The sequence below is a fragment of the Gymnoscopelus microlampas genome, assembly GCF_963454915.1.
Source record: "Gymnoscopelus microlampas genome assembly, chromosome: 10".
NCBI lineage: Eukaryota > Metazoa > Chordata > Actinopteri > Myctophiformes > Myctophidae > Gymnoscopelus > Gymnoscopelus microlampas.
In genome coordinates this window covers 11,670,784-11,692,306 of record NC_139947.1, presented here as the reverse complement: position 1 = coordinate 11,692,306, position 21,523 = coordinate 11,670,784, and the positions used below count along the sequence as shown (strand labels likewise).

Below are 21,523 nucleotides of genomic sequence, written 5' to 3'. Positions count from 1 at the left end.
ATACTGTGTGTGTGTGTGTGTGTGTGTGTGTGTGTGTGTGTGTGTGTGTGTGTGTGTGTGTGTGTGTGTGTGTGTGTGTGTGTGTGTGTGTGTGTGTGTGTGTGTGTGTAATCTGCTTTCTTATTGTCACCGCAGAGACGGGATGTGTGAAGATGGGGACACAGGGAGGGAGGGAGAAGAGGGGGGGGGGGAGATAGAGGTGGACGGGTGGAGTAGAAGATGGTGTTCCTTCTCTAAGACCTCATTGATGGGCTATTGTGAGCCAATTATGTTCCATTTCCACAGAGAAAGTCTCACGGAGGGATGTGTGCGCGCCTTATGCGCGACTGTGTGTGTGTGTGTGTGCCCGTGTGCACTCGCGTACTCTCGTGGCAACTTGAAGAGCGAGGAGCTTGAGTTTTATCTGCATGCAATTATCTTGAGAGAAAAACACCTTTGGTGTTGCGTACCATTCTGTGTGTGTCCTACATACACAGAGCGGTCCTTTTCTCTCGCAGTTAGACTGAACACATTTGTCGACCCTTTTCTTGTCGACTTCACAGCCTCTACATGGTCAAATCCCTAGTGTTGATTAAACTCAGAACTTCAGAAGGATGGAACCAAATTGGGTCCATTTGGTTTTCGTTTAGTACACTCTTCTGAGTTAAATGGACGCTCAGGATTTTACTCTGTACAGTTGGACCAATGACCTGTTGAGGATGCTACGATATTTGATATTTGTGTCATTTGATATTGGGTGGATATTTGATGCGTGTGCCCAAAGCGTTGCCTTACAGTCACCGTGAGCGCATGCCGCATGCATACATTTTTCAGACTTGATGTCTCTTGGTTTTGGGAGTCGGACTCGGGACGGCAACCGTCTATCTTCTTTGGTCTTCAGTAAAAGATTGTTAACAGTACAAGTAGTACAGTCAGGTTATGCTGAAAGGATGGCACAAAAAGCCTCAGGGGCTTGTTTCCATTGTGGCCCAGTGTACTCAATTGAGTCAATCAGTAAGACAGACAATACATACATAGATGCAACACAATGCATATCGGTAAAAGCTCAGTAGCCGCAAAAGGTACAGTATATTTACAGGAAAAGGAGTGGTCGGGGCTGGGGGGGGCAGAGGGTGCTACTACCAAGGTGCTCAAAGGTGTTCTGCTAAGCGCAATTGTAATTTAAGGCCATCCATTCTTTAAGGTTAGTTTTGAGTTATCTTTAATGGCGTTTGGTAATTCTACGTTGTGGTGTCAGCATAGTAGAATGAATTTTTCCCCATATTTGAGCCGAATCTTGGGGAAACGAGGTCAGATGAGCTCCCTCTGGTGTCATGCCCATGGGCATCACTCACTCTAGAGAAGTAGTTGGACTGGTTTCTGGGCACTGATCCTCTGAGTATCTTAACCTATTAAAACCGGGAAAGCATCTGTGTCATTTTAGATTTGAAGTACTTTAACCATTATTTTATACTTTGGCTATTCAAAAATAGCAGATATACAAGCCTGTATATCTGCTGTTTTAGAAAAATTGTGAAAATGTGTGCAAATCTTTGAATATATATATATATATATATATTTTTTTTTAAAGCGAACATGTTTAACGCAAATCTTTTCTTCTTAGGGTCCCTGGAACAAAATATTTTGAGATGGGGGTCGGCGGCCGAATACATATCATTTTGGGGGACCTTGACATGAAAAGGTTTGAGCACGGTGCTGTATTGTAAACCCGTCAAGTGCAGTGATGTTTTTCTTTTTTTTCTTCTTTTTTTACCTTTGCATTATGAACAACAGGTATGCCCCCCCCCCCCCACCCCATAGATTGGCTAGTTCCGCTAGTCTTCTAGGGAGGTGTTCTGCGACTGCGATACTGTAACCTTTGCTTGAAATCTACAATTAGTAACAGCGCTTTGGCAATTACGACTACTGTGCCTTGGAAGAAAACAGTCGATGCAAATTAGGACAGAAAACAGACTTTGTTCCCTTTAATGTTTAGAACAATGTTTTAAAGGTCGTTTTTGTTATTCATTAACACCTCGCTATCTCCCTTGTAAAGTGTGTATTCGTGTTTATTGTATTAAAATGTGTGTTCCTGTTAATTATGTATGTAAGCACAATTATTATTCGAATAGTTTTGGTGTTGTTGTTATTAAGGACTGCCATAATTATTGTGTCGCCTGTCTAAATGACACAGTTTTTGATTTAGTTTCCCCCCGAGCCTTTTGTGAGTTTCTAAAAGCCTTTCCTCGCTCCCTGTGTTGCAGTTACCATGCTGCCACGTTACTCAATATGTCAATGATGTCCTAGCAGTGATGATGTCCATGCTCCCTGCATGTGAACAGTACAATTTGAGTTGCAAATTTAACTCTGAAAGTGTAAAAACTGGCCCACAAGGGTCAATTTTTATTTATAAAAAAATTCAAAGAGGGGTGGAAACGTGCCTGAGTCAGACATGGATGTTTTTATCTGTTGCCATGGCAGCGGATTGACCATCAGGGCGGGGTTAGGGGGAATGGGGGAGGAGCTTATTGATTGACCTACTACACTAATGACTTTTGAATAGCCTTCTGTGTCTGTCCTCTCCTCGCCCAGGGAAAATCCATCTCTCCTGTCTCTGGGATCACTTATATCTCTGCTAATTCCTGATGACATTATGAATATAATCCCACTCAATTTTAACGGAAACTGTGCTTATTTTTGGACTTCAATCTTCTGTGACATTTAGTATTTAAAATGGCCCCAAATACAGCCCCCCTCGCGTCCCTATTCTGGGGTGACCAATGCAGGCAGAAATAGCAGATCTACAAGCTTATAATGCAACGTGTTATGAGCTTATAGATCAGGTGTAGAGGGGGAAAAGGAGGGGGCCTACTAGTATAGTCCCCTGGGGGGCTCCAGTCATTGAAGTATATAGGGTTATATATGTTAAATATTTTACCAGCGTTTACACTGAGACATCTATCGCTCTTTAAATAAATATGACAGTCATGCTAACACTCATTTGGTCTTGTAGCATGGATGTGATCCTCTATTGTGGATAATGCATAGGGCCGTACATAATTTATCAGCTCAAATGAGGTGTTCTAAATAGCCTAGTTCTTTTCTTATTGATAGACTAGGCGAGACTGCACGCATTGTTTTAACCACATGAACCCTATATATATACTTGATTGACTGGAGTCCCCCAGGGGTCTATCCTAGGCGCCCTACTTTTTTGCCAAATCTCTTTGCCGAAAATAGCCCGTCTACAAGCTTCGCATGTCGAATGTTACCAGGAGGCTAAGCACATGAACCATAGCAGTCCCTATTCTAGGGCAAACATTTGGTGAGAATAAGCAGGACGGCTGTCGTTCGGTGTAGAGGGAAAAAATAAGGGGGGCCTAGTATAAACCCCTGGGGTACTCCGTTCAATGAGGTAAACAGGGTTGAAGTGGTTAAGGCCCTGTAGGTGCTTCTTTTGATACCCATTGACCCTAGGTAGTACAGAGATTCCCAACCTGTGGGCCGTGAGGGCATTGCACCTGGGCCCCCAAATAATTGGCAAAACACTTAAAGGGATAGTTCACCCCCAAAATTACGTTTTTTTCACACCCCATGGAGACTTGAATCCATGGAGATTTTTCAGTTTTTGTCGCATTCCTAAGCCAATAATTTGAGGACCGGAGACATTAGCATCTTTCCGTCGGTTATAAAAGTATTGGCTTCCCAGGAATGCGACAAGAACTAAAAAAGTTACATGAATTCAAGGCTTCATGGGGTGTGTATTTAATAAAAAATAAGTATTTTTCTTTGGTGAACCATCCCTTTAAGATCTTATAAATAATTATGTTGTTGTTGTATTAGCATACATTTTGTGTATTTTTATGTGTGTATTTTAAACCTTGTAAATGAGTTTTCATTGTGATACCGGTAAATACGAACTTAAGGTATACCACGTTGGTTCCATTTATCTAAGCCGGAACACAATCGATCAAATGATCATTCAAATAAACATGCTCTGAAAATGGCCAGATGGGTGGGCCGCGGACACTTTTTTAAAAAGATTTTCAAGTGGGCCCTGATCCAGAAAAGGTGGAGAAGAACCACTGTTTTAGCAGGATCTATTCTCTTGATGACGCGTGACGCACATAATTCACACAAGCTGTCAAACAACAATCACTGCATTTCCGCCACACGTGGCCCTTGTTGTTTCTTCTGGGTTCAATGGGAGGTAAGGTGACAGATGACACGAGTGTTTGTGTCACCATGCTTAATCTTATCGGGGCTTTGTTTGTAGCTTCTGCGCAACTTTACAGCCAACGCTGAGAGACAGGAATGTGTCTGCCTCTGTGTGTGTGTGTGTGTGTGTGTGTGTGTGTGTGTGTGTGTGTGTATAGAAATCAGCATTGTCATCGTATATGCATACACACGACACGATCAGCGCAGGTCAAGGTTCACTCATGATAAAGTAGGACAAAACAAACAGTACTGACGCCTGCATACAGTAACAGTCATGATTGCATAGGCTGTGTCTGATATGGCACCACAGTGGTTGGTCTTACGGATTTGGGGGATTTTTTTTTTGCCTTTATTTGATAGTCACAGTGGAGAGAGACGGGAAACACGTGGAGTGAGGAGGGGAGTGACGAGCAGAAGGTGGTCTGGCTGGCCCGGGAATCAAACCGGGGACTCGCTGTCGGGCACTAGAGCCCATGTGGTACGCGCCCTAACCACTCACCTATCTAGTCGCTTTGAGCTAAGGGATTTAACATCTCTATAATGTTCTTTGCCATTCTACAGTGTCACACAAAAGTAGCAAATCACACAAAAGTAGCAATTACCGAAATTTGTAGATTGGCTATTTTGGCTATTTTGGCATTTGAATCCTGAAAAGTGACAGTAACATATGAGGTTTCTACACGCGATGACATACTTTATTGTCGCTGTCGGGTGGAAAGCTTGTTAGTCCAAAACCATTAATCTTCATGAAATGAGAAAAGAAAAACCTGTTCCAATGGATATAATGGAGTTATGAGATTTAGTCACATGCTCTAATACTATTAATTTGTTAACCACTTTCCACCTGGAGTCCCTATTTTGGTCATGTCATTATAATCTCATTGCGACGCATTATGAGCTTGAAACTATTTTTGAAAGTTTGTCAAAGTATAAGATGGGGCTTAAGTCGTTAAATATGTGTAAATTGCACAAAGTGAAGTGTGACCGATATCGATCTATTAAAAACTAAAGAATAAGTCAAAGGTTTCCATCCGACAGTTAAAATATCATTTCTCAAAGAGGATTCATGAATTTAGAAACCGGCCATATCAGTCATCAATACTCGAATCAACGAGGTCACATCCCCACATTTTTCAGCACAGCGGTACAACATCCATGCCCAGGCCAGTACCATTGACTTCCCCTTTATTGACCTCATGCACATAGAACATAATGGGACACATCTAGACAGCCATGAGTCTGTTTAGAGAATGACTTACATGCACTGGCTTCATGCTGCTTCCTCTGCTGTCAAAGGTTATTTAGTAAGAAAATGCGCATAATAGCCACAAACAAATACATGCAAGGTGAGTGTACTGTACATTTTAAAGGCTGTACAAGCGGTGTGAAGAATCGAGCAGAATCTTAAAACCAAGGCTCTCATCCTGCCACGGTGTTGTGGAGAAGCTGAACCACTATGACTAAAGGCCTCTGAAACGTATAAACACGCCATGTGGTTAAAGGTGCGGTAGTGATATTGTTTGGCTAAAAATAAACATTTTTTTGTTACAAGGTTAATCATTGCTATTGTATAAAGTGTTTGTTCAGTAACAGGGGCTTCCTCATCATCTCTCCAGCTCTTTTTCGTAAACAGAAAATAATTTTCCAGCTGGGTCACTGATTTCTTACAATCAGGAGAGAGAACAAACATTTATCAGCTTCAGTTTTATAGTGTTCCAATTTTGTATGCTCATTTTTTTTTTTTCATCACTTCCTATTTCACTTAAAATCCTGTATGAGGCTCGATAGTGAAGTGTAGCCATTTGGTGCACTTGGTAAAATATCACTTTACTTTAGCACTTTTAAATGGCAATTTACTTCATGGCCTTGAATCAATTCCCTAGCATGTGATCTGTGTATTAATGTCCTGGAAGAGACATTACTGGAGATTAGCTGTAGGGGATTATTTTTTGCCTAGTTTATTTTTTTTCCGTCGGAGTTGAATTAAAACAATAGGAATAATAAATATAATGATTAAGAGCAGGGCTGCATGCATGCAGTGTACCAGGTTTTCAAACATTGCTTTGTTTATACGAGATAAAGTGGAAGAGAAGATAAATCGCCTGTTTTATTGTTGTGAGAGTCAGCTTGCCGAGTGCTCTGCAAGTTAATTTGAAAGCAGTCTGAAGTAGCTTATGCTGCTATTATAAAGGCCAGGCAGTTGTTCATTTATTCGCTTGTTTGTTTTATGGGTACGTCCCTGAGATCCATCCACAATACCCACAAATTTTCATGATAAAAAAAAAGTTGCAGATCTACAAGCTCATAGCGCAGCACTCGGTGCCGCGCTATGAGCTTGTAGATCTGCTATTTTTATATTTGCTATTTTTGAATCACGACCCATCAGTTGAGAACCCGTATGAATTGAATATGAATGGTTGAGAGAATCACAGTGTAGGGCTAAATAGGCTCATGTTAGTATAGCATAGTGTCAGACAGTACAGTGTTGTGTGTTTGGTTTCCTCCGCGTTCTTGGAAAGGATGACTCACGCAAAGGCTTATTTCCTTTTTTGAATATGTAAATGTTGTGTTGAGAGGGCACGCTAGGCTACAGTAGACACACCCTGGACGGCTGGTTGGATGAGTCCTAGACCTGCTTGGCCTATTTCTGCTTTTACACCCCCCCCCCCACACACACACACACACACCTCCCACCTTCATCCCAGTCTGTAGTGTGAAGTTCATAGTAGAGCCAGACCGATATATATATATATAGTTTTTCTTCGGTATCTGCAATTATGCAGTCGATGTGTACTGACTTTTCACCATGCACTTTCAACCTGGCATCCCTATTTTGGGTGTGTAGATATAAGGGTTGTATTTCAAAGGTTTTCCCATTTATTTTCAAAATATCTAAAAGTCACGTTGTGAGCTTGTGGATCGGCTTTTTTTTTTTTTTGAAAAACTTTAATCAAATCTGCTTTTATCAAATTGGCGGGCAGTGCCGGCAGGATTCTACAAATGTCTTCTTAATCCCAGCAGTTTTCTAAAAAACAAATGTTTCTATATCAGTGGTTCTCATACTTTTTCATGTCAAGGACCCCCAAAATGATATGTATTTGGCCGTCGACCCCCATCTCAAAATATTGTGTTCCAGGGACCCCCCAGTAGTAAAGATTAAAAATGTTCGCTTTAAAACAATATATATTCAAAGATTTGCACACATTTTCAAAAATGTTCAAAAATAGCAGATGTACAAGCTCGTAGCGCGGCACTCGGTGCTGCGCTATGAGCTTGTAGATCTGCTATTTTTGAATAGCCAAAGTGTAAAATAATGCTTTTTAGCTCAAATCAAAAAGTGACACAGATGCGTTCCAGGTCTTAATGGGTTAACGTTGGCGTGGGTTAGTTCACTGAAAGAAAACTACAACCCGAAATGTGCTGCCAAACGGTGTGCCAAACGACGCCGCTTCTCCTTTCCTATTGGTTGGCGCCTGGTCAAAGTTCACCGAGGTCGAACGGCGCTTCGCGTGCGTCCTGACACGCGCTTCAAAGCCGTCAAAGCGCCGCAACGCTTCTGAAGCACATGTGTGACCGTGCCTTTGTGGCTGCAGCGGCTCTCAGAGCCTCTGCCTGATGACTCAAAGCCTAATATCTCCCTTGTCCAAGAGGGGAATTCCCCTTTTAGGCTAGCGGTTAAGATGTTGGCTTTCAACGCGGGTTCGAATCCCGGGCGTTGCACCTTTTTACTTGGTCATAGTTGCACAATATTACATGAAAGCAGTTTAACTGCGAACAGCGGAGATATAGTGGCTCTTATTTGTGTGTGATTTGAATGTTGTGTGTGTCTTTGTATGGGTCCATTTTAAAAGGAGCATGGTAGCACGGAGCGGCGGCGGCTCCCCTCTCGGGTACCCCCTCTTCTGTGGAGACGGGACTGTGGATTCAGTTTTTTTTATTAGCCTCTGCGGTCTGATTTGTTTAAGGGGAGGCAACTTGCCAACATGTGGCTTGGCTCCCCATTCTGCTCCAGTGTGAGTGCTGGTTTTGTTTTGAGGGGGGGTGGGGGGGGGGACTGAGCTAAGAAGACTGAAAGCGGAGTCACCCAGAGTGCACGCACGCACACACACGAATGCACACATGTGCGCGTACACACACGCACACACGCACACACGCACACACACACACACACACACACACACACACACACACACACACACACACACACACACACACACAACAACATTGCAGCATTATGTATGCCTTTACTGTCTTGTTTTTGTGCGTGCTGGATAAACATTCTCCATTGACCGTTTCCCTTATTCACAGCCATAACAGAAGGAAACAAAGTAAAGACACGTGCACACACACACACACAAAATACTAGTTATGCCAAAAAGGTCATAGAGACGGGAGGAAACAAAGGGCGACAATTGCTGATAAACAAACTTGGTTCTGTACTGTAAGTGAGCAGGGATTTGCATGAATGCCATTTTATAATCTCTCTGTCGCTACCTACTGTACCTCTACATGATGTGTTCTCTGGACATCTGACCAACAGGAGGCTCAGAGGGACCATAATCATTTCTTAAACACCAGCTGAAATAAAAAATAAATAAAAAATATGTTTTTCACACTTTTAGAGCTGTGGTTCTCAAAGTGGGGTTCGGGGACCGTGTCCTTGAGGGGGTTCCAGGGGGTCCCCAGCAAAACGAGGAAGAGTTTAACCACTTTTAACCCTATTTTATACCTTAACATATTACCCTGTTCTGAAATATAGCCGATCTGCAGGCTCACAAAGCGTTTCCGAAGCGATGCAACAAGTCATGGTACCACCTGTGGCTCGTTATACCCAGATCTACTGCTTCACCGACACGCCCCGACCCACGAGTTTTGATGTTTAAAGTTTAATAAAAGAACACAATGTATTGGATTTAACACAATATGAAATTCCCATTGAAGATTACTCGTATTTGTTTAACCAGAGGAAGGCGCAATGATGCAAATGATTGTGTGCACAGACCCCCCAGTGCATGCTCTCTCTCTCTCTCTCTCTCTCTCTCTCTCTCGCTATCTCTCTCTCTCTGTGTCTCTCTCTCTTTCTCTCTGTCTCTCTCACACACGCACACGCACACACACACAACACACACAGTTGTACATAATAAAATCCGAGGCATCAGGGTAACGATGAGGCAAGAATGAGGAGGACAGTGGGTGGATGAATAGGGTAGTACGCAGTGGTGGAAAGTAACTAAGTACATTCATATACAAGTACTGTACTTAAGTACAATTTTGAGGTATTTGTACTTTACTTGAGAATTTCCGATTCTCTATACTTTTCGTTCTACTCCACTACATCTCACAGGAAATATTGTACTTTTACTCCACTACAATTATTTGAAAACTCTTGTTACTAGTGACTTTGCTGATATAAGTTTTACATAATGAAACATACATTAAGCACTTTAGCCCTATTTTATACCTAGGCTATTTGAAAATAGCCGATCTACAAGTTCACAACGCGTCGCATCGCGACGCGTTGTGAGCTTGTAGATCTGCTATTTTCAAACATTTAGTACTTTTACATTTGGTACTTTAAGTAGGCCACATTTTGATACCAATACTTTTGTACTTTTACTCAAGTCAATTTTGAATTCCGGACTTTCACTTGTACACTTCTACATTGCAGTATTGATACTTTTACTTAAGTCAAACATTTGCCACCACTGGTAGTACGCCGTAAAATCCTTGTTTTTTTTTATGTAACTCCAAAAAGTGCACACTCTCTCCAGAGAGTTAAATGAACACTAAAAGGCTCGGGCTGTGTGCGTGCTGTAGTAGTCGACATGTTGAGACATCTGTCTCTGCCAGTGTGCGTCTGGGAGCTTTAATTAACGCTGACTCTTTAACACAGACTCGACCTCTCTGTCTGAAAGCTCATTCACTTTCCACTTTCATATTCCAAGGTTGTTGTTTTATTTACTCGATGTTTCTATTGACCTCCGCCGTGGCGAGATGAGCAGCGCGACGACACGCAGCTACTGTACCATTAACTAGCGTTTATTCAGCCCTGTTGTGTCAAAGCACTGCACAAAGAGCACTGATGATCCCACTGAAATGAATGCTCTCTCGCTCTCTATCTCTCCCTCTCTCTCTCTTTCTGTAAACAGAGCTGTGTCATATTGCAACTTAAGTCACTTAACCCATTAAGATCTGATTCTACAAACGCCTACTAAATCAGTAGTTCTCAAACGTTTTCGTGCCAAGGACCCCCAAAATCATGGCCGCGGACCCCCCCCCATCTGAAAATGTGCCAGGGACCCCCACCCCCCATCTGAAAATGTGCCAGGGACCCCCACCCCCCATCTGAAAATGTGCCAGGGATCCCCACCCCCCAGAAGAGAGATTTGTGTTAAAAGTTTTGAAGTTTTTAAAGAATAGCAGACGTACAAAGCTCGCAGCCCGGCAACGAAGTGACGCGCTGTGAGCTTGTAGATCTGCTATTTTTTTTTGAATAGCCAATGCTAAAATCTAAAATTACACGGATGCTTTTCCGGTTCTAATGGGTTAAAAGAGCTAGCTTACGAAACCATGAAAATGTGTATTTGCACAATTTATCCCCTCTGTCATTTTCTCTCTCTCTCTGTCTCTCTCTCTCTCTCTCTCTCTCTCTCTCTCTCTCTCTCTCTCGCTCTCCCCCTCGCTCCGACGCTGCTTGAAGAAGTCACTTTTTCTTTCCCTCCTCCTTCTTCTCCGACATTCGGACAAAACGGAGTCCGCTCTCCCTTTGTCACTGACACGCTATCAATTCTCAACCGCTTAAAGAGATCGCACTTTTTCTCCCCCCCCCCCCCCCCCCCCCTTCAATTAATAGGAAACACATCGTCTGAAGGAGGGTCTTTGTGGGGTTTGTGAGGGTCCATACATCACCCAAAAACTAGAGCCGTCCCACCCCACCGCCCCCCTCCCCCCGACAGCCCCCATCTGCTCCCAATCATGGGGGCAGCCAGCGGTCAGCTCACCAATGGTGAATGGCACACACACAGGCACGCGCTGACACACACACACACACTCGCGCACACACACACACACACACACACGCACGCACGCACACGCACACGCACACGCACACACACACACTTGATAGACATAGGCTTAGCTATACAAACACACAGGCATGTTCTGCAGAATCTACACACACACACACGCATCTTTTCTCGCTAACTTGAACTCCACCCACCGGTGGCACACATTCACACTTTCTCCCTAAAAACATGCACATGTGCACGCGTGTGCATTGCATGCCCGCACACACACGCACACGCACATGCACACACGCTCGAACACATGCATGCGCGTACGCACGCTCATCCAGACACAGTGACAGATGAACATGAGACACGCTGTCGGTTTGCTTCACTGATGATGCGGCGTCATGGAAACGCCCAGCTCTCTCCATGGTTACACACACACACACACACACACACACACACACGCGCACACACACACGCAAACATAACCGTTTCTTATCGGAATCTAAACGGACACAAATGAGCCTATTATGGGCTTTGGGGATTAGACCAGTGATTTGACCCAATGGGCTGTGTTTTCATTCTCTGTGATTCTTGATAATAAAGGGTTGATACTGAAATCCGTCCGTCCAGGTTGGTCACGTGATGCGTGTTAGTGGAATAGAAGCAGCTTCTTCCTCTACTCATTGCGCAGGGTCGGAGATCCTTTGGGATTTTTAACGATTCCGGTTCCTTAACGATTCCCTCTCCGATTCCTTAACGGTTCCCTTTAACGATTCCTATATATTTTTAGAAAAATATACATCATTTTGGCCTGAAATGTTTTATAAACATAAATTCAATCATATGTACAGTATTGCATACATATTATTGTTGTGGTTCTCAAAGTGAGGTATAGGCAGTGGTGGAAAAAGGAGTTTTACTTAAGTAAAAGTATCAATACTGCAATGTAGAAGTACTCTGTTACAAGTAAAATTCCGGAATTCTAAATTTACTTGAGTAAAAGTACAAAAGTATTGGTATCAAAATGTACTTAAAGTAACAAAAGTAAAAGTACAAAAATGTTTGAAAATAGCAGATCTAAGCTTACAAGCTCACAACGCGTCGCAATGCGACGCGTTGTGAGCTTGTAGATCGGCTATTTTCAAATAGCCTACGTATAAATTAAGGCTGAAGTGGTTAATGTATGTTTTATAATGTAATAATTTATATCTGCAAAGTAACTAGTAACTAAAGTTTTCAAATAATTGTAGTGGAGTAAATAATTGTAGTGGAGTACAATATTTGCCCCTGAGATGTAGTGGAGTAGAAGTAAAAGTATAGATAATTGGATATACTCCAGTAAAGTAAAAATACCTCAAAAAAGTACAGTACTTAGTTACTTTAAACCACTGGGTACAGGGATCATCTGGGTTACTTGAGGGGGTTCCAAATGGACACGTACAGGTCTGTAATTCTGAGAGTGTACAAATGGAACCAAATACACCCATAAGGGTAACTGTCAGAGTTATGGTGGTCCTTGAAATTAGCAGTTTGAGAACCACTGGTATTTTAATGATATAGCAGACGTGAAGTCTACATACCAGCTCTGACAGTGTGAAGAAGAATTAAAAAAACGGTTCCGGAAACGGTTCAAAATGTGATGGAACCGATTGGGGTTCCTCAATGTCGGTTCCAGTATCCCAACCCTTCTATTTTGAGCATGTCATTATTATAGGCAAACATTTTTGAAAATAGCCGATCTACGGTGTGTTATGTGCTTGTAGATCAGCGATTTTCACCACACTACGCTGTCATACAAGGACATACTGAATAATGTAGGGCAGGGCGGTCTTCAACGTTTTCAGGCCAAGGACCCCCTAGCTGAGAGAGAGATGACGCAGGGACCCCCTCTATACTGTATAAAATTGTGTTTCAGATTAAACTTTTTTTGTGTACTTGGTCTGCTCTTTTTTTCCCTCTACACCTATACTGTACCTCTTTGCCCAAAATAGCCGATCTACAAGCTCACAACGCCTGTGAGCTTGTAGATCTGCTATTTTTGGCTAAAGTTCTCCTCAGAAAAAGGGATGCTAGGGTTCAAGTGGTTAAGTTAAAAAAAATAAATCCTATCACACAAAGATTTGGCGGACCCCCTGTAGTAACTCTGAGGACCCCCTGTTGAAGACCCCTGATGTAGGGTATTGATTAAAGGTACTGCAAGTGATATATTTAGGTAAAACGTTAGTGTTAGATAGATCATCATTATTCCCATAGTAATCATTTCTATAGAGTGCTTGTTCGCTAACAGGGGTATTCCCTTCTTTCCAATACAGTTTCAGGTCGGGATACCAATATTATGAGAGAACTCATACAGGACACAGGATAAACAAGTGAAACTGGAAGTGATGAAACAAATGAATGAGAAGATAACATTCTAACTGGAACACAGGCTGATAAATGATCGTTGTGGGATTCTCAGTCCTGATTGGATGAAATTGGTGTCCCACCTGAGTTATATATTTTTTGTTAACTAAAGGAAAGGAATGGAAGAAGGGGAGACCACTGTTACAGAACAAACACTAGAATTGATTTAATCAGAATATAGAGCTTTTTAACCTAAACTATCACTTACAGCAGTGGTTCTCAAACTGTGGGTCAGGTTAGTGGTTAGTCAATCGATTTGGGGCTGTCCTCAGATGATTAGCTTAATTTGCAACATTGTTTTCTCACTCAACAGTAAACAAACCAACACACAGTATATATGTGTATACACTGAGAGTATCTGCACATTTCTAAAGTGGCAATTTGAGAACTTTTAAGACCTTTAATACCACTAAAATGGCCTTTGGCCAATTTGTCAAATATTGCCTAAGAAAGAGGCAACAATTGCGATACATTTTTTTTTCACAAATGTATCTGTGGAGCCGAGTCAAACAAAAGTTGATGCATCAACACTACATTTCCAACTGCTTCTCAGGGTCGGGGGGTCCTGAAAGGTTTGGGAACCACTGACTTACAGTACAGACCTTTTTAAGAGCAGTATATAGCTACGTATGTGTGATTCATTGGAGTGACCAGGTCATTTGCTCTCCCTCAAAGCCCAAGACACTTTATTTGATTCCTGGCTTCAGTTTTTGTCTTTCTGTAAAATGTGTGCGCCTCTTCATTAGCTCAGTGGTGGACAAAGTAGTACCCAATCCCTACTCGAGTCAAGGTATAGATACTCCTGGTCAAATATTACTCAACTAGTCCACTGTACAAGTGAAAGTTGCTCAGTCAAATTCTACTTAATTTGTATTCGGAAGTACACGCATTACCTTTGCGTGCGCACGCGTTTCAGTATGTTTGTGTGCGATGGATGCATGCGTGCGTGCTTGTGTGTGTGTGTGTGAGGCGAGGGTGTGGTTTGTGTGTTCATGGTAGCTCAACGTGTTTGCTTTGTGTATGTGACACAGCAGAACACGACATACAAACCAGAGTGTGTGTGTGTGTGTGTACTCTGTAATAAAGACAAAAGCATTTACTGACTGGGATATGGTTCCTCCTCAAAGCATATTTCCTACAGCTCATTAAGTTGTTAATGGCGTTTCCCGTGCAGTCATCAGGACTCAGATTAATAAATACTGCCAGTTATTCATTAATATCATTATAATGAACATGCGCCGTTGAGCACAATTGCTTATTATATCTGTGTGTGTGTGTGTGTGTGTGTGTGCGTGTATTCTCTCTCCAGACTTCATCGACCAGCCCAGATAGGACCACGCCTCCAGACAGGGAGGAGGGGGGGACACAGACCGTCGTCGTCGTCGTCCGTCTCTCGGCGCCGTCACAAGGTGCGCTTCCATTCCCATATGGTTGGCATGGTAACGGCTACTACGCCGCCGCCACTCTGCTGCGCTGCGTTTACGTTGACTTGTTTTTTTTTTTTTTTGGTGGGAGGGGAGACAAGTTTCACGTTGTTGCCATACTGTTGCAACATCCCCGACCCGCTGCGAGACAGGCGAAAGGATTTCTGTAAAACAAATGGTTTTCGGGAAGCCGTACTGAGCATTCAATTTGACCAGGCTTTGTCTCTGGTGGAGTTAACTCTTTAAGACCGGGAATACATCATGTGTGTAATTTTTTTGATTTCGTTGGGCTATCAAATATTATCACTCAGTGCCGTGCTATGAGCTTGTATATCTGCTATTTTTGAAAAAATGCATGAAAACTTGTGCAAATATTTGATTGTTTTTTCTTTTTTTTGGCGGACATTTGTAACTCAAATCTTTGCTTCTGGGGGTTCCTGGAACTAAATTTTTTACAAATGTTCGCTTAAAAAAATATATAATCCAAGATTGTGCCACCAATTTTCAGAAATGGCAGATCTACAAGCTCATAGCTCAAGCTCAAGCTATGAGCTTGTATATCTGCTATTTTTGAATAGCCAAAGAAATCTAAAAATGCCACACAGATGCGTTCCCGGTCGTAACGGGTTAAAAAGAAAAAAGAGAGAGAAGTAGCAGACTAGTAATGGTGACAAAGGCAGGGAGGGAGAAAATAACAGACAGACAGAGAGAGAGAGAGAGAGAGAGATGCGTTAGTTTGCTCTCAGAGGAGGGGAAGAAGGAGAGTGGAGAAGTGCAAGGGAGAGAAGATGGCTAATGGGGAGACAGGAGGAGAAATCAAATTATTTTCTGTGCTCTACCTGCCATAGAGACCGAAACAGAGCATTAATCTTCAACTGTGTCTGCAGGTGACAGCGCACACTTCCATGTACACACGCGCACACACACACACACACACACACACACACACACACACACACACACACACACACACACACACACACACACACACACACACACACACACACACACACACACACACACACACGTACACACACGTACACACATGCTTACTCCTATCTAATAGGAGCCACACATACACTGTAGATACAGTATAAGTAGATCCTAAGTAGTCTATTATGAAATTCACAATGTTAATTTATGCTCCATCTTACGACGGTGTTGTGTGCCAAAAAAAAGAGCCAATCAACCTCACAGCACGTCGTGGATGTGATGCGTTTTGAGCTTGCAGATCTGCTTAAAACGGTTCCGTCTCCAATCTTTGGTCTGAACTCTAGGCTAAGGTCTCGTGATTTTGGAGTGATGAGGGTGGTGGTGGTCCATGCTGGTGTTGAGCCAAAGAAGGAAGGTCATACTGGTTTAAAACTGGCGAAAGCAGAGGGAGGAGGAGGTTGATGGTGATGATGAGGATGAGGGGGAAGACGCGTGGGCGACACTGCTTCACACAAACCTGCGTCACGGGGGGGGTGACTCGCACCCAGTCTTGCCTCGAACCGAAAACAACGCCACTCTGGACTGGGATTCGTCGGGATAATCTTAACAAGGGAGCCAGCCGGCTGCCTCTTTTTATCAAGTGTGAACCAGTGAAAATGATGTCCTTGTCTCCGATCTGTCATGGCCACGCGACCACGCGCATGCAGAGCCACGATGGCTGCGGTGTTAAAAAAAGCTCCGACACATCAGTGCAGTGGTGTGTGTGTGTGTGTATAGTATACGACCAGGGCCAGGCCACCAGAGCTGTGTGTGTGTGTGTGTGTGTGTGTGTGTGTGTGTGTGTGTGTGTGTGTGTGTGTGTGTGTGTGTGTGTGTGTGTGTGTGTGTGTGTGTGTGTGTGTGTGTGTGTGTGTGTGTGTGTGTGTGTGTGTGTGTGTGTGTGTGTGTGTGTGTGTGTGTGTGTGTGCGTGCGCGCCTCTTGTTTTGTCAACAGAGATTACGAAAGACTGGGCGGCTGGCGGGGGCCGGAGAGGTGACGGACGGCCGGCCTGTCTGTGTCGCCTAGCGTCAGTGTGCCAGCCTCTATTCCCCCCCCCCCTCGCAATAACATCGCCACTAAAGCCCCCCCCCCTCCTCTCCCGCCTCCTGCCTCCGGAGTCGCACCCAGAAAAAGAATGAGAGAAACACTTATCAACACACACACAGGAAGTCTGTTCATGCTGTCTGTCTGTCTGTCTCACTGTCTGTCTGCCTGCCTGCCTGTCTGCCTGTGTGTGTGTGTGTGTGTGTGTGTGTCTGGCAGGCAGAGTTAAGAGAGGCGAAGGCCCCAGCGTTAGATGAGCATGCTCGGTCAACCACTGGGTTTATTCATAGAGCCTCTCTCGCTGTCATTTTGTTGTGAACGTCGGACTCACAAGGCCAGAGCTTGAATTCAAGTGTTTTGCTCAGGCTGTGGCTGGCTGTGAGAGCCTGTTGCTATCTTTTGACGTGCTTAAAAGCCAGATATGCCAAGAATCTCCTTTTGGTCTGCTTTGTGTCTGTGTGAATTCCGTGCAGAGTGGAGGGAACCGGGAGGTTTAATGCACTGGTTCTCAATGTGTGGGGGGGGGTCCCTGGTAGAGGTTCTAGGCAGGGTTGCCAGATCTGCTTATTATAATTTCCCCGCAAGATTTTATTTGAAAATAGCCGATCTACAAGCTCACAACGCGTCGCATCGCGACGCGTTGCGAGCTTGTAGGTCTGCTATTTTCAAATAGCTGATGTATATGTTAAAGTGCTCATGTGGCCCATAGTCACTTCTTTTTGGTCTGGTTTTCCTAGACCTGGTTGCTTGTTTCTCTCACAGAATCTGGCAACACTGGTTCTAGGGTGTCCCCGGCTAAATGATCGAAAGTTAAGAACCAAAATGGACCCTTTTTAGGGGTCTGTAACACTTAGAGTTTACAAATGGAACCAAATGGACCTGTGTAGGGGTCCATTTGGTTCCATTTGTGCACTCTCAGAGTTGAATTAACACTGAGGTATTTCCAGTGTAGAATAGGTTAGAGTAGCAGCGATAAGAATTGTATGAAAAGGGGGTTTGTGGCCTAATGCATGTCAAACATGGCGGCCCTTTGGGAACCCCTGATTTAATGCATGCTAGCACTAAAGGCGGTTCCTTGCTAAGTGTTTCGGCGCGAGTGAAGTTGTCTTTTTCTTGACCTTTCAACTTAAGATCTGTCGTCCGTCTCTCAGTTTTTGTGCCTTTTGTCTCTGGCCAGTCTAACCTCCGCACATTAGTTTAGTTTTTTTTGTTTGTTTGTGGCTCATGTTGTGAATGTGGGGATTTTATTTATCATCTATCCTTCTCATTTTCCATACTATAGGTTTGATGCATTTACAGTTAGTTGATGTCATGCCTTTTTGTCAACCATTTAAACCCTATAAACTTAGTTGGAAAAAAAATGCTAATCTACAAACCCACACACCCTTTGTGATGCTGCAGCAGAGAATGCCTGAAAATATCTTATCTACAAGCACACATTTTCGCTCCATTTCCGCTGCTGAACACACCATCGTACAATGAAGTACAACATGGGTCATAACCACTTATATAATTTAGTTGACCGGGGTCCCCCAGGGCTCTATACATGGTCCGCTTCTTTTCCCCTTCTACATCAAATCTGTTTGCCGAAAATAGGCGATCTTGCATCGCATCATGTTGTGAGCTTGTAGATGGGCTATTTTCGCTAGGCCTGTCACAATTATTACATAATCGTGTAATCGCAATTATTTTATATCATAATCGTCATAATCGTCATAATCAATTCCATGTTAAAAAATGTCATATATTTTCAGATAATGTCAACAATAGTGGAAATAGCAGATCTATAAGCTCAAAACGCGTCGCGATGCGACACGTTTTGAGCTTATAGATCGCCGATTTCCACTATTAATATTTTTTTTAAAGTATAAAGTAATTCAATATGTGTTATTTTTCATATCTGTCCTGTGCAACTTTTGTTTACGAAAGCTTAAAGCCAAACAGAAATGTCTTTTTTTCCCGTAATGTTCCATACATTTTCAACGACAGAAATACAATTAAATTGTTAATCGCAATTATTTGATTGACAATTAATCTTAATCAACTTACATTTGAAATCGTGACAGCCCTAATTCTCGCTAATGTTCACCCTTAGAACGCTAGGGGTTCAAGACAAGTTCATTTATATGGTTATTGACGCCCATCTCATTGTGAGATTGTGCGTCCGGCCGCACTGAGAGTCCACTGAACCCTTGGTGTTTGTGTTGCCGTTTTGACTCTGGAAAGTGAAAGAAACCCACTCTGAGCAAAGTCCTCGTTGCGAAAGTTCTGGCTAGGTAAACACTGCGTGGTGTCACACACACACACACACACACACACACACACACACACACACACACACACACACACACACACACACACACACACACACACACACACACACACACACACACACACACACACACACACACACACACACACACACACACACACACACACACACATATCATGTTCAAGGTGCACTCACACACTGTGAGACGCAGTGCTTTGTCCCCGTCATTTCTCTCTGGTTTGAATAGACTACCAGCTGAATAGAGGATTTCACACACTTCAGCCACACGGGGAAAAGTCCATGTATTTTCATACCGTCGCTGTCGCGTGGAAACCTTGTATGTCCAAACCCGTTACTTTTCAGGAAACTGAAAAGAATAATCTGTGTAAAGGGCCTTTCTGTGTGGAGTTTGTATGTTCTCCCCGTGTCCCCTAGGGTAGATACCCTCACAAAAACATGCAGTAATCCTGGTCTCTGTACTGCCTCCCCCTGGTCAGCCGGGGCGCCTGATGGAGGGGAAAGGAACTGGTTGGAATAACGTGTTCCTTCCACACGCTACGTCTAACCAGGGAACCTCCCCCCTGTCGGGTGATAAGAAGCGGCTTCCTAGCTCCTCATGCATTGAAGGAGGCATGAGCTCGGCTCTAGGCTCTCCCTAGGCTGGCAGAGGGAGTGTAGAGCCCAGGATTACTTAGACAATTGGCACTGCGTGAAAAAATGGGTTACAAAATCGTGGGATAAAAAAATAAAATAATAATGGATCCAATATAGTTATTATTTAGTCATAAGCCCTTGTTAATATTTTTTATTGGTTCAATATTTATAAAACTCGCAGACGGACTTAACCACTTTAACTTTCACTTTCTACAAGCTCACAAGATGCGTTATGAGCTTGTAGATCAGCTTTTTTCACTATACTTTTGCATGACACTCTTGTACGCCGATGTAGGAGATTCATTTACGAAAAGGAAAAAAAAACATGCAAAGTTGAAATATGGACAAGGTTTCTGCCCGACAGCAAAGATATGCAAAACAAACACAGCTTGAAAATATTTAAAATCAATCCTACATTAAATGGGCGTGAATGTAGAAACACACAGTGTGAATGCTGTATACATACATACATACATACATACATACATACATACATACATACATACATACATACATACATACATACATACATACATACATACATACATACATACATACATACATACATACATACATACATACAGTACATACATACATACACACATTTTTTCTAGTATGAGATGATTCTATACATCATTGGTTCTCAAAGTGGGGTCCCTGGGGGGGGGGGGGGGGGTACCAGGGGGTCCCCAGCAAAATGTGTCAATATAGCGTCACAATCATTTTAACCACTTTAACCATATTTTATACTTTTGTGCCAGATCTACAAGTTCATAGTGCGGCACTCGGTGCTGCACTATGAGCTTGTATATCTGCTATTTTTTTTAAATCCCTGGCACAAAATATTTTTGATATGGGGCGGTCCGCAGCCAAATACATATCATTTTGGGGGTCCATGACATGAAAAAGTTTGCGAACCACTGCTCTACATCACAGAGTACTACCTCAAAAATATGTAGCTCTCCAAGTACCACCATTATGACTGATGTTAAAATACAGTAGTAGCGTAGACCTACCCCATCCTAGTCAGCTATAAATGTATTCCTAATAAGAATACTTATATTGTTCACAGTTGTCAGCTAAAGTCATGCTGTACAAATTGTAGCACAAAATCATTTTAACTCCACCGTTTATTATCTCACCATCACAGTTTAGTTTGTGAATCACAAATCAAGCTGTCACAAACTAAACAATGGATCACAAAGTGTGCATAACAGGCAGAGGATGCAACGTTCTCAGGAAAATAAAATCAATTTCCGGTACATTTCTGGTGCCTCTGTCATTTTGGCACAAGTCTAATAAAATAAAATTAATAAAAGCCCAAATTATATAGGTAGGCCCGGACCTGGCCTATAGAGGTTCGGGCACCAAGGCTCATAAGCAGCCTGACAGCGCACCACGGGTTCGAGTCCCGATCCCGACGGTCTTTGCTGCATGTCTCTGCCCATCTCTACTATGAAACTATAAATAAAGGCAGAAAAAGATTTTTCGATTTTCTAACCTTTTCAAGTAGTCACAGAATATTTATCTCCAGTATGATCAA

At 43.0% G+C, this 21,523-nt stretch overlaps 1 protein-coding gene across 4 annotated transcripts in view; it reads left to right on the top strand.

The window, feature by feature from the left end:
* The window catches only part of LOC311053472 (nuclear receptor coactivator 3-like), a 95,039-nt gene that overhangs the window by 20,502 nt on the left and 53,014 nt on the right, over positions 1–21,523 (top strand). For all 4 annotated transcript variants that reach the window (XM_084069015.1, XM_084069012.1, XM_084069013.1 and 1 more), the window contains exon 2: positions 14,923–15,022. The gene's annotated coding sequence lies outside the window, so the exon portion shown is untranslated. The remainder of the gene's footprint in view (positions 1–14,922; positions 15,023–21,523) is intronic.